General features: G+C 37.7%; 1 pseudogene; it reads right to left on the bottom strand.

Annotated features, from left to right (window-relative positions):
* Positions 1-275: 275 nt before the first annotated feature.
* On the bottom strand, positions 276-10,339 carry LOC148122510 (olfactory receptor 8K3-like; annotated as a pseudogene).
* Between the last annotated feature and the right edge of the window lie 4,006 nt (positions 10,340-14,345).

The raw sequence follows: 14,345 nt of genomic DNA, 5'->3' as shown, positions 1-14,345 counted from the left end.
TGGTAACTAATGAAAATTAAACTATTACTTATACTTAGTCATTTCTTTATCAAACTTATGAAGCATCTTAAAAATTTGACAAATTTCAATTAAAATCCCATTTCCATAGTAATTTATTTAGAACAATTAACAATGGTTGAAAACATTCAAAACAATAGATAATATATGTTGGGTGATTTTCTTTGCTTGCTATTAAACTAGAGATGCACATAGAAAAGAAAATACCAATAAATGAGTTTGCAAGATTCATTCATGTATTGCATTCAGAAAAGTTATTACATACACACTTTCCAGAACTTTTGTAGGGCATATTTTACATCTTAGTTTCTTAGACTATAGATCAAAGGATTCAAAATGGGGATCACCATAGTATAAAAGACAGATGCTACCTTATCAGTGTCAAAGGAGTGACTTGACTTGGGATGCACATACATAGATATCAAAGTCCCATAGAAAACAATGACCACTACCAAGCTGTTTTCAATACTGTAGCTCTGTAATAGAGTTTGAAGTCAGGGATGGTAATGCCTCCAGAAGTTCTTTTATTGTATAAGATTGTTTTGGCTATCCTGGGTTTTTTGTTTTGCCATATAAACTTGATTATTGTTCTCTCAAGGTCTGTGAAGAAGTTTGATGGGATTTTGATGGGGATTGCATTGAATCTATAGATTGCTTTTGGTAGAATTGCCATTTTTACTATGTTGATTCTCCCAATCCAAGAGCAGGGGAGGTCTTTCCATTTTCTGGTATCCTCCTCAATTTCTTTCTTCAAAGACTTAAAGTTCTTGTCAAATAGGTCTTTCACTTCCTTGGTTAGAGTAACCCCAAGGTATTTTATGCTATTTGTGGCTATCATGAAAGGTGATGTTTCTCTGATTCCCTCTCTGCTTCTTTATCCTTTGTGTATAGGAGGGCCACTGATTTTTTGGAGTTGATCTTGTATCCTGCCACATTACTAAAGGTGTTTATCAGCTGTAGGAGTTCTTTGGTAGTGTTTTTGGGGTGTCTTATGTATACTATCATATCGTCAGCAAATAACGAAAGTTTAACTGCATCCTTTCCAATACGAATCCCCTTGATGTCCTTATGTTGTCTTATTGCTATTGCTAGAATTTCAAGCACTATATTGAAGAGGTATGGAGAGAGTGGACAGCCTTGTCGCGTTCCTGATTTTAGTGGAAAGGCTTTGAGTTTTTCTCCATTCAGTTTGATGTTAGCTGAAGGTGTAAGTCACAGACAATCCCACACCAGTTTGGAATTATGATTAATAGAATGGTTATTTATTCAAAGGGGAAAAAACTTACAGATTACCGTCCCAGACAACAGCCCCTCCGCGCGAACAGGAAAGGAGTCCAGGGGCCGGAAACGGAGCCGGAAGACAAAGACAGAGTGGAGGACAGTCGTTGCTTTTTTTAAAGGGAGAGAGACCACACCCCAATGGGCTGGTAACTCAGCAGCGATTGGCTGAAGGAGCTGAAGGAACTCCCACAGCATCTCCCCCTTTTGTTTAAGTAAGAGAGTTCTAAGCCTACTACGCAATTATATACAATAAGTACAAACCTACAAAATTATATACAATAAATACAAATATCCTATTCTAACTAGCTTAAGTCTTGTATAACAAATAACTTGGCCAAGTCATGAAAGGAAAGTAACTACATTTATATAATCTTCAATCCCATCGAAGATCTGAGAAGGGAAATAATGTTATCTGAGTAATTAGGAAGTGCAATCAAACAACGTCCAGAACATGTAACAAATCGCAGAGACAACTGGCTACCTGGACAAACACCCAAAGTCACATTTGCAGCGTTGAAGCAACCAACTTTGGCTAAGGCCTGATGTAACTGACATACCATTTTCAAAGGCAAGAAACTTCAAAACTATCTTACCCTGTCTTGGCAGGATATGACAGTCTTGTTTTATCCATTTACGGATATTCTGTAACTCTGTCAGTAGTTGAGGTATGAGCATTTCTTTACCCAAAGGCCAGTTCTGCCAAGAAGAAAGGCTCCAGGTGGAGTGTCTTTGGTGCTCAACATTCTCTCGGGCATAGATCAGTGTTGCCAGGAGTGATTGTGTCTCCCTACCATAGAACTCTGAATTAGATTAAAGGCCATTTTCTACAGCTCTTTGAAGAGGTTGAAGATTATCTATCTATACTGAATATAATCTCTATATATCTAAAGAACCTGATTAGTCTAATTATAAATGACAAACTTAGATGACTGTTGATCTATATAATTCTCAATATCTATCTAACTTAAAAACTGAGATAATAAACAACTGTGCAATAAATGAGGACAATGTGACCTCCAAATATAAACAATGTGCAAGTATACATTGCAATATGGTAAATATATATATCAATACATAAACAATATATAAGTATCTTAATCAGAGGTAGAAGTGTACAATGCAATATGGTAAATATACATATATCAATACAATATATATATATATATACAAATACATAAAAATGTTTTAAACAGAGGTAGAAGCATGAAGCATGCATGCATAAAATAGTCAACATAATTTAACTTTGTATCAATATATAAGAATCGATACCAATATGTTTGTCTAAAAGCAATAACTCACAAGTACAAATCTATTTATCCCATAATCCAATTATCCCTCTTTTTTTTTTTAAGATTCCTGTGCTTATAAAATTCCTCCCCCAACCCTCAACCGTATACTAATTATAACCAACCCCTAAATGATGTCCCTAAACCCAAGGACAAACTTTATTGGGAGAGGGGACGTCGTTCTCTAGAATTACTTCCAGCTGTCATGGGGGTGACGTTCTTTCTGGGGGATCCTGTGAAAGTAAAATGATGGTTAAATTTCAAGATCAATGTCTTTTAAAATTGCAAATAGTCTCTGAGTATTTTGTGGAGGTCTGGCCAGAATGTTGTACAAGATGTGCACCATTTCAGCACGTTGGAACCGTCTTGTGCAGCTGGTACCCAAAACAGGTCTTGTAGTAGCGCTATCAGTATCATGACGTCATATCAACCAGGTGGAGTTGTTGTTATGGGGCCCCATCTTCTTCCTGGAAACTTCAAATGTCACTGTAGGAAAAACTCATTGTTCATTGTGGAAAACTTAAACATTAATTATATAGACATATACATGAATACCTATATTCAATGAGAGACATGATAGATATATTTAATGAAGGTATGATAGATATGAAGAAAAGTAAAGATGTTTTCTAAACTCATATTTCTTTCTGTCCCATATCATGGCTCTTGACATGAGACAGAAACTCCAGAAACTCTGGGTTTTTCTTTAAACAACAGGCTTGGAATTAGAGAGGGACTGAGCCAGAGTCCAACTCTAAAACCAGCTCTATAAATTTAGAAATATGATTTAGTATATGGTACTTACAGAACCTATTCAGTTTTCTTGATAGTCCCTATTGGGCCGTTATTTTCCATCTGTCAGTATTCAAATATCCAGGGTCCCTTGAACTTTTCAAAGATCAGTGTTTTCCTGTGGAGATAAGAACAGAACCCTGCCCCCATTCTATATGCTTTTCTTACCACCTGTATGGTTATCATCATTGTAGATGCTGTCATTTCTCCTTTCCAAGAGGTTTCTCCTCTTCAAATCGAACCTTTATTAATTTTGATGGTATCCACAATTTTTCTTCTCCTGTGGAAACAAGAGCAAAACCCCTTCCCCAACGTAGCACATCTCCTGGCTTCCATTGAGAGGTCAGCACGTCTTTGAAATAAACAGGTTGGTTTAGTTCAGAAGTTTTTTCCATTATCCAATGCCTCTCTGCTGCTGTTGTTCCTTTCTCATTAGCATTAAGAAAATTCAAGGTTAATAAAGCATTATGCAATCTATTTCTGGGGGTATCTTTCGTCCCTTTCTGTTTGTTTAGCATATCCTTTATAGTACGATTTGATCTTTCTATAACTGCCTGACCTGTAGGATTATTTGGTATACCTGTAACGTGTTTTATATTATAATAAGCAAAGAAGCGTTTCATTTTCTTAGATACATATGCTGGACCATTGTCTGTCTTTATTTGTGCAGGTATACCCATGATGGCCATAACTTCCAATAAATGTGTGATTACCAAATCAGCCTTTTCTGAGCTCAGGGCAGTTGCCCATTGAAAACCTGAATACGTGTCTATGGTGTGGTGTACATATTTTAATTTACCAAATTCCATAAAGTGGAACACATCCATCTGCCAGATTTCATTCCTTTGAGTACCCTTTGGGTTACTCCCTGCAGGCAACGGTGTTTGATTATAGAAAGAACAAGTAGGACATCTCTTTATAATGTCCTTAGCTTGTTGCCATGTAATGGAAAACTCTTTCTTTAAGCCTTTACTATTGATATGATGTTTTTTTATGAAATTCTGAGGCCTGCAGAACGCTTCCAATCAATAATTGGTCAATTTCAGTGTTACCTTGTGCTAGAGGCCCAGGCAGACCGGTATGGGACCGGATGTGTGTTATGTACATTGGACAAAGCCTATTCCTAATTATGTCCTGTACCTCGATAAACAATGAAGTCAACTCTGTGTCATCTGGTATGAATTCAGCGGTTTCAATATGCAAGATAACTCTTTCTGCATATTGTGAATCTGTAACTATATTAAGAGGTTCTTTAAAATCCCTTAGCACCATAAGAATGGCATATAATTCTGCCTTCTGGACAGAATTATAAGGGCTTTGTTCCACCTTACTCAATTCTTCCGATTTATAACCTGCTTTCCCTGATTTATTTGCATCGGTATAAAATGTCCGAGCTCCAGTTATTGGAGCATCACGTACAATTCTAGGAAGAATCCAAGAAGTTCTCTTTATGAGGTTAAGTCTATCACTTTTGGGATAGTTGCTGCTAATTTCTCCCAAAAAATTAGCACAAGCTCTTTGCCATGGTTCATTATCTTCCCATAACTTTCTTATTTCCTCAGTAGTAAAAGGCACTATAATTTCTGCTGGGTCTATACCTGCTAGTTGACGAAGTCTCAGTTTACCTTTTATAATTAATTCTGAAACCTTTTCTACATAAGTTTTTAATTTTTTACTTGGTTTATGAGGTATAAATATCCACTCTAAAATAATATCTTCCCTCTGCATTAAAATCCCTGTAGGAGAAATTCTGGAAGGCAGTATGACTAGGATGGAACTAAGATTCGGGTTGACCCTATCCACATGTGCCTCCTGTAATTTTTCCTCGATCATTGTCAGTTCCTTTTCTGCTTCAACTGTCAATTTTCTGGGACTATTCAAATCCTTATCACCATCTAAGGTTTTGTTTAAATGAACTATTAGATCAGGTGTTATCCCAACAGCTGGTCGTAGACTGGAAATATCTCCTAACAATCTTTGGAAGTCATTAAGAGTCCGTAACCGGTCTCTCCTAATTTGTGCCTTTTGTGTTCGAATTTTCTCTAACCCTATTCTGTAGCCTAGGTAATTAATAGAATCTCCTCTTTGAATCTTTTCAGGGGCAATTTGTAATCCCCACCTAGGCAAGACTTTCTTTACTTCTTCAAACATACTTTCCAAAATATCTTTATTTGAATCAGATAATAAAATGTCATCCATGTAATGATAAATTATGGACTTGGGAAATTGCTTACGAATTATTTCCAGTGGCTTATTAACAAAATATTGACACAATGTGGGACTATTGAGCATCCCCTGTGGGAGGACAGTCCATTGATATCTCCTAGTAGGCTGAGAATTATTATAAGTAGGCACTGTGAAGGCAAATTTTTCTCTATCCATTTTTTGCAAAGGTATAGTGAAAAAACAATCTTTCAAATCAATAACTATAAGAGGCCATCCTCTTGGTAATAGAGAAGGCAAAGGAATTCCAGATTGTAGCGGACCCATAGGCTGAATTACCTTATTGACAGCTCTTAGATCTGTCACCATTCTCCATTTACCAGATTTCTTTTTTACAACAAACACAGGAGAATTCCAAGGGCTGGTTGATTCTTCAATATGGTTAGCATCTAGTTGCTCTTGTACCAGCTGTTCCAAAGCCTGAAACTTATCTTCAGCTAGAGGCCACTGCTTGATCCATATTGGCTTCTCAGTTAGCCATTTTAAAGGTAGGGCTGTTGGTACCTCTAAAGGTTTGCTATTGGCTGTGTGTTCTTGTACAGCCTGAATGGCTGGTGACCTTTTTCCATAATACCTCATTATATCCTTCCCAGAATTGTGAGTTCCTGGAACTACAGGAATGTTAATCTGGGTATTCCATTGCTGTAGCAGGTCACGGCCCCATAAATTTATTGCAATATTTGCTATATATGGCCTTAATCTTCCTATTTGCCCTTCAGGCCCTATGCATTCCACCCATTTTGTGCTTTGTTTTACACGAGATAGGGTTCCAATTCCCAGGAACTGAACATCTACCTCATGAAGAGGCCAATTCGGATGCCAGGATTCTGGAGTAATTATACTTACATCCGCACCTGTGTCTAATAAGCCTTCAATAAAAATGCCATTTATACAGACTCTTAGCTTTGGTCTTTGATCGTTAATATACATTTGCCAAAATATACGTTTACTCTGTCCTCCTGAATTTTTTGACTCATTCTCCACATGTAATTCATCATTTAGACCAGTATTACTTTTTACGGCAGACATTGGAGTTTTTAATTTTCTTGGTGAGACACATTTTCGACTGTAACTGGGAATGACTGGGCCACTTTTGGCTTGGGGGCCTGCGAGAGGCCCCTCAAGGAGTTTCCCGATGGTATCGGGTTGCCTTGTCTGTCTGCTGTTGACCTGCATTCGTTGGACCAATGTCGGCCTTTACCGCATCTCCTGCATATACCTGAAGGCTGAGATCTCCTACTTTTGTCATTCCCAGAGGAGATATTATTCCTAGGATTTCTTTGCCTGCAATCCCTTTTCAGATGTCCTAATTTACCACAATTAAAACACCTGGTAGTTTGATGTCTCCTCATAGCTTTGGAAATCGCTTCTCCTACCCAGGATTCATCATTATAGCTAAACATCTCAACATTCATTGTATGCTGTATCCATTCTTCCATTGGTGCTGATCTAGATCTTAAAGGCCCAATTATCTTTTTACATTCAGTATTTGCATTTTCAAAAGCTAGAGATTCAAGAAGTATTCGTCTAGCTTCTGGGTCTGTTACCCCTATGTCCAGAGCCTTAATTAATCTTTGCACAAAGTCAGTAAAGGGTTCTCTCTGTCCCTGCCTAACCCTGGTATATGATTCGACCCTTTTTGCTGGATCTTGTATTCTATTCAAAGCATTCAAGGCTGCTTTGTGACATAAGGACAGCACTTCTTCATCATAAAGAGCTTGGACCTGTGGATCAGCATATGCTCCTACACCAAGAATTTGATCTTGGGAAACCTCCATACCTTTTGCTCTTCCTTGCTGTTCCATATGTTTGGATTCTTCTCTGAAATAAATTCCAAACATCAAGGAAGGCCCATCATCTAAAACTGCAGACACTAGCTGAGAGAAATCATGGGGGGTAGCTCTGACATTAGAAGCCCAAGTCCTTATCATTTCCTTAACAAATGCAGAGTGCAAGCCAAAGTTAACGACAGCTTGCTTAATTTCTTTTAAATCATTCATTGCTATTGGTGTCCATCTAGCTTCTTTAACTCCCTTTGAGCCTTTGGAAGTTAACCCTTTGTCAGAATAAATAACAGGGTATGTTGTTAGGACCCTGGGTAAGCCAGTTCTAACAGCTGGTGGTGGCACTGTATCCTGTCCTTGTGCCTTCTTACTCTGTTCACCAGCTCCAATAGTTTCTTCAATCATTTCTAATCTTTTTATCATTGTATCCCTTAAATCCTGAATCTCCTGACCTACCCGTGTTTCTAGTAATTTCACTAAGGTATCAGTTTTTTGGTTCCCATTCTGAAGGTTCATTCTATCTGTTACCTTATCAAAACTTTGTGGTAACGTCTGAACGTCAAATTCAACAGCCTGTACCCTTTCAGGTAACTTCCTAGTACCCTTGGACATGGAGTCAATTTTGTCTATCATAGTATCCACTTGTTCAGATAACCCCTGATTTTCAATAATTTTAATCCTTTCAACTAGTTGTTCAATATTAGTCCGTAAAAATCGTATCTTTCTTAATGATAAAATATTGAAAAGAAAACTGAAACCTAGTAACAAGTAAATTAATATATTCCCATACTCATATAAACCTTGCATGACATAATCCATTGTATTAATAAAGAAAACAGTAAAATTGGCGTTGGAAACAAAAACTGCCATATTACCTCTTGTCTAGTTGGCGGCGCTGTTGCCAAGTTGCGACTAGAACCACTGCAAAGGTGACTTAAACAGGTCCTGTTTCAGTGTCTGCCTTAGTATTTGTTAAAAACTAGGAAATATAAGTTGCTCAAGAAAGAAAGTTTAATTAAATCAATTCCATACACGGAACCAGAAACCCAGAATCCAGGGGTAGAAAAGAGCAACCCGGAAGCCGCGTATGCCTCCATGTGACCGAGTCGTTCTGATTCACGCCACTAAAGCACCACACTTACAAGGGAAATTTAAAAACAACTCAGAAAAGAGCAAACCAGGCTTGCAGAGATTGTCCCGAGCCTGTGGAGCTTGGGAGGCGTGGGGTTTAATTGAACTGCTGGCTCCACATACAGGGCACAGGCCGCAGCTGAGGGAGGTCTCGTGACTAGCCGAGCTGGTAGCAAGCAGTTGAGTGGGGGGGAAGGAGGGGTTCTACAACCAAACGTGGGGCGCCAGATGAAGGCGTAAGTCACAGACAATCCCACACCAGTTTGGAATTATGATTAATAGAATGGTTATTTATTCAAAGGGGAAAAAACTTACAGATTACCGTCCCAGACAACAGCCCCTCCGCGCGAACAGGAAAGGAGTCCAGGGGCCGGAAACGGAGCCGGAAGACAAAGACAGAGTGGAGGACAGCTGTTGCTTTTTTTAAAGGGAGAGAGACCACGCCCCAATGGGCTGGTAACTCAGCGGCGATTGGCTGAAGGAGCTGAAGGAACTCCCACAGCAGTTAGCTGTCGGCTTGTTGTATATTGCTTTTATTATATTTAGGTATGATCCTTGTATCCCCAGTCTCTCCAACACCTTTATCATAAATGGGTGTTGAATTTTGTCAAATGCTTTTTCAGCATCTAGTGAGATGATCATATGGTTTTTTTCTTTCAGTTTATTTATATGATGGATTACATTGATAGATTTGTGTATGTTGAACCAGCCCTGCATCTCTGGGATGAAGCCGACTTGATCACGAGAACGTGATCTAACCAGATTCTCTGAATGTGACCGGATTCTCTGAATGTGGCTGGCCCGAAGTCTTTCTGAAAAGCCATTGACAATGACACTGGGACTTGTTTCCTCTGCATATACTGGATTTTGGGGATCCAGTCTGTTTGGATACTCACCTTCCTGGACCTGGAGGGAGTGGGGGAGGAACTTGAACTTCCCACAGGGCAGGAAACCCTGACTGCCCTAAGGGACGAAGAGGGAGGAGGAGAGGGAGTGGGGGGGAGTGGCAGGTTGTTGAGAAGAGGGGCGAAAATGGAAACTTTTATAATTTTAATAAAATTACTTTCAAAAAAAAGAAAACAATGACCACTGTCAAGTGAGACCCACAAGTAGACAAAGCTTTCTGTCTTCCTTCAGGTGAATTCATCCTAAAAATGACAATAAGAATGAGTAGGTAAGAAAAGAGGAGGACCACTAGAGAGGAAACCAAATTAAACCCTACTGAAATGAGAATTATAATTTCAATTTCGGGTTTATTTGAGCAGAGCAGTAATGTTATAGGGAAACTGTCGCAGAAATGACTAATGATCCTGTAGCCACAAAAAGATAAAGCAAAAATTTTTATAGTGATTAGAAGAGAAATAATGACACTGTAGAGATAAGGAACGGCCACCAGCATCCAACACACTCTTTGTGACATGATGACAATGTAGAGCAGAGGCTTACAGACAGCCACATAGCAGTCATAGGACATTGCAGACAGAACAAAAAGTTCACAAATGATGAACACAAGAAAGAAAGTTACCTGTGTTGCACAAAGATGATTACTGATTTTATTTTGATCCATAACAAAATTCACTAGCATTTTTGGTCCAACAGCTGAGGAATAACCAGGATCAGGGATAGAGAGGTGTCTGAGAAAAAAGTACATGGGGGTTTGCAACTGTGAGTCCACCATGGTCAGGCTGATTATGCCCATGTTGCTCATCAGTGAGATCAAGTAGATGATGAGGAAGAGTCCAAACAATGGGACCTGCAGCTCAGGTGGTCAGTGATGCCCATCAGGATGAATTCAGTCACCACTGTGAGACTGTGTTTTTCCATCTTGGATTGTAGCAAACTCTGTTCTGGATTGATACATCAGTTCACCCAGTAACTTTTCTGCATTATCTCCTGGGAGAATTTGTAACATGCAAAACAAATGTAAATTAGATACCTGTGCACATTGCAATTATGCTATTTGCAAAGAAAAGTATTTTTACTAATAAAATTATAAAACACATAGAAATTGTTATGTAAAGGAAAACATTGTGAAGCCTTTATCCCAGAATATCTTGTATCCTGGATATGCTGGATAAATGTTGAATGACGTCTGGCTGAATAAAGAAACAGCAGTGGCTGAATGATAGCTCAGCAATTAGGGGCAATTGGTTCAGGTTTTCCTCACAGCACCCATAGGGCAGCTTACTTATCTCCTGTTGTAGGGATTCTCATCCCTCTTCTTGCCTCTTAAGACATCAGGCAGGCACATCCATGCAGTCAATTATTTAGTTGTACATAATAAATAAACAAATAGATAAATGAAAATATAAATTAAGAAAACAGATTATATTTAAGATTAAGCATCAGAATGGATATTAAGAATTTTTATGTGGAAATATGTCTCATGTTTTGAATTTTAATAACTGTTTTGACTAGGAAACTTTAGAACTTCTATGTACACAATGTGTGGAATGTTTATACATCAGTATTTTCAGTGCTATCCCTTAAGTTATAGTTCTAACAAAAGGTTATTGTGACAAAATGCTGGTTTCTGAAGCTCCATATGCTTATGAATATATAAACAACAGTCCTTGCCAGAGGAAGAAGGTATATGCTACCTACAAACTAGAGTTAATTTTAAAGATATTGTGAGTACCAACATCACCTTAAGAAAAAAATAAGCAATACACAGAAATAATAATTTTTATATAATAATGATAGAGAAAACTCTCTAAGTTAACTGTGAAAAAAATCAAAGCATACACTTTATATTACTGTAAACATACAGCTCATTAATCAACTTGCAAGTACACTGATTAAAATATGCTTTTGATATTGAGACCTTATCTCTTACCAGTCTGAAGTCATATTTCTTTTGTGTATGAGAAGTACAGAAATTTAAATCAGATTAAATTATCAGACAGGCACAGTAAATATCATAAGGCATAAATTCATTCTTGTTTTTCATCTTTTTCTACAATCATTAAGTATAATAAGGCATATTGTGTTTGCTAATAAAATTGCCTATTTATCAAATAATGAAAGATATTCTTTTTGAGTTCTATTCAAAGGAAAATATTTATCCTTATACTATTATCTTTTCCACTTATTATTGTTTTAAAGTTTATTCTGGAGCTAGTCAGGTTCTACAGAGAATGGACGCTCATTCTTGACACTGTATCACTGACATATGTCTGACTACTTCAATACATGTGTTTTCCTAATCATGTTTTTTATGATGGAGTATAAAATGCCCATTTTGATTTAAAAAAATGTGAAAGAATTGCACCTGTACATCCACTTATACAATAAAATTCTGGAGTATTTATCAAAAGATCAAAAATAAAATCTAAGGAAATCCAATGTCTAAATATTTACATTGAAAAACAAGCTTGAATCTATGCTGCTGTATAATTATGCCATTGAAAATACTAACAAGGTATCTTTTAAGCTGTGATTCATTTGGTCGGTTTCTTTGTTGTTAGAGACAAAGTGCTTCGATAAAACATAATAATCAAAAGGAATATCATGATTTTTAAGATTATTATGGACATGTATCTTTGCTGATTCACACTATAAGTTTAAATTATAAATGTAACAAAACATGGGGAGCTATTTATATGCAAGCATTACAGAGTGATAGAAAGCGTTGCATGCATCATTGAAAGAATCATGAATGGATCTAGCATTAGACCTCACAGAAACATTCTTCTTATTACCAGCAATGACATCTATGAAGTTTCTATCTGGCTCAACACTGCTTTGAACAATATGAGTTTATTTATTTTAATCTTTGGAGACTTGATGAAATTTTCTAAGGAAATGCCATGCAATTAGTTTCTTGTCCCTAAAGTATTTGAGAGTTTGACAATGCTTGTTTTGCTCAATAGTTGTCAATTAGGAACATTAATTACAGGTGGATCATTGAAAGTTCTTCAGCAAATAGGATTAAAATTAACTCTCTCCTTATGTGTCTCTCTGCCTCTCTGAGTCTTTGTGTCTATGTCCAAGTTTTTAGATGTGTGTCATATGGAGTATAAGAAATTCCTCAGGATGATTGTAAAGTACAAGTGTGTCCAGTCTTCGACTGAAGGCCTGACAACCATGATGGTCACAGTTTCATGGCAAGTCAAGAGGTTCCACAGTAATCATGTGTGGGTGTGCATATGTGGATATGTATTTGTATGTGTGTGTGCGCGCGTGCGTATGGGCGTGTGTGTGCCAGGAGCCATGTAAATTCTTTTGAGAACAAGGCCTGAGAATAGCATGAACAAGTTCTCCTTGTGGCAAAGATGGGGAGATTTTTAACCCATTTTGGCAAGGCTGATGGATAGTTTGCTCTATAATTCTGGTAATGACCTGAGGAGTATATATGCTACCTGCTCTCCTTGCTTTCCTTACACAAATCGTATTGCTGGCTCACTTTCTTATGGTCATATATGAGGTTGCTGCTGAGTTAGGAAAACTTTCCCCTAATAATTCTCCTCTCAGTGAGCCAGAGAGCATGTTGGTGAAAATATACAGTGAATATGATTCAGCCCCTAAAGCTTTTCATGTTTCAGATGTGACCATAAATTCAGCCTTCTCAAGAACAGGAGGCTGCCTTTCTCACATCTTTTGACTATCCTGAAAGAGTCACAGTAGTTCATGACATTACAAATCTGCACAACTGCTTTGGAGAGAATGCTTTTAACCTCAAGAGTCTAGGAGAAATAGTAATAGTAGACAGTATCAAGAGTTAATGGGAACAGTCTAGGAACAGGGAATGAAGCAGAATCATAGGAACCCACAATGCTCTCGTTTCTAACAGCAGTGCCAATACTGTAGGAAGCTAAGAGTAAGGGGATATGAGAACAAGGAATAAACGTTGCCAACTATTAAGAGAAGCTTTTAAATTATATTATTTACAGGATGATAGGAAAAAACCTGATATATTTCCCATAGTAGTTAGAGTAATATAAAATGAAGAGTGGATTGATTCAGCTTTGGTTGATGAGCTGATTGTGAAAATTGACTCCACCAGAGGTAAAGATTAACCATTAGAAGTGAAACTTTCTTTCACTTTGCATGACGTTATAAGATGCAAATGGTGTGAAGTCAGCTCAACGAGGAAACTCTGACCACCTGTTTTAGGTAAGTGGCCCACTGGTAGCCATTACCTACTTGACTCATAGTTTTAATGTGAAAATCATAAGCAGAATTGCAAGCAACAAAGAAAGTTTTCTAACTAGGCTACCAGTGGGAAAATTGGGAGATGGAAGGAAAATAAAATAAACTAACAAACTGGCAATTATTATAATTATTTCTAGAAACTTAAGGAAATAAATTTTATTGTTAAACTATTCATGAAAACTGTTGTAATTATATAAATAGAAACCATTCATGCTATCCTGGGCCACTTCTCTGAAACAGGTGTTCAGAGTTTCCTCACTGAGCTGACTTCACACATCTGTCCTAGGTCATTGGACCTGTTGGGAATTTGGAGTTAGTTTCCCAACACTGTGTGTGTGTGTGTGTGTGTGTGTGTGTGTGTGTGTGTGTGTGTGTGTGTGTGAGAGAGAGAGAGAGAGAGAGAGAGAGAGAGAGAGAGAGTGTGTGTCTGTGTGTGTGTGTGTGTGTGTGTGTGTGTGTGTGTGTGTAACTACAGTATTACAGTATACTCAACCTGACCCGAATGATGTTTCTTGTATACATGTGATTAAATGACTGGCCATTTGTTATTGGAAAATCAGTCAGGGAGGTCTATCCTGTGAAGACTGTCTCTTCAGCTCTCAGAATACCTTAATTGCCTGAAGCTCTATGTACATTGTTGAGATTTCTCTATGCCTATTTGATTTTTACAAGCCCT

Source organism: Myodes glareolus, chromosome 3, assembly GCF_982192425.1.
Source record: "Myodes glareolus chromosome 3, mMyoGla1.1, whole genome shotgun sequence".
Taxonomy (NCBI): Eukaryota; Metazoa; Chordata; class Mammalia; order Rodentia; family Cricetidae; genus Myodes; species Myodes glareolus.
Note: the sequence above shows the minus strand (reverse complement) of the source record. Positions and strands in the feature narration are given on the sequence as shown.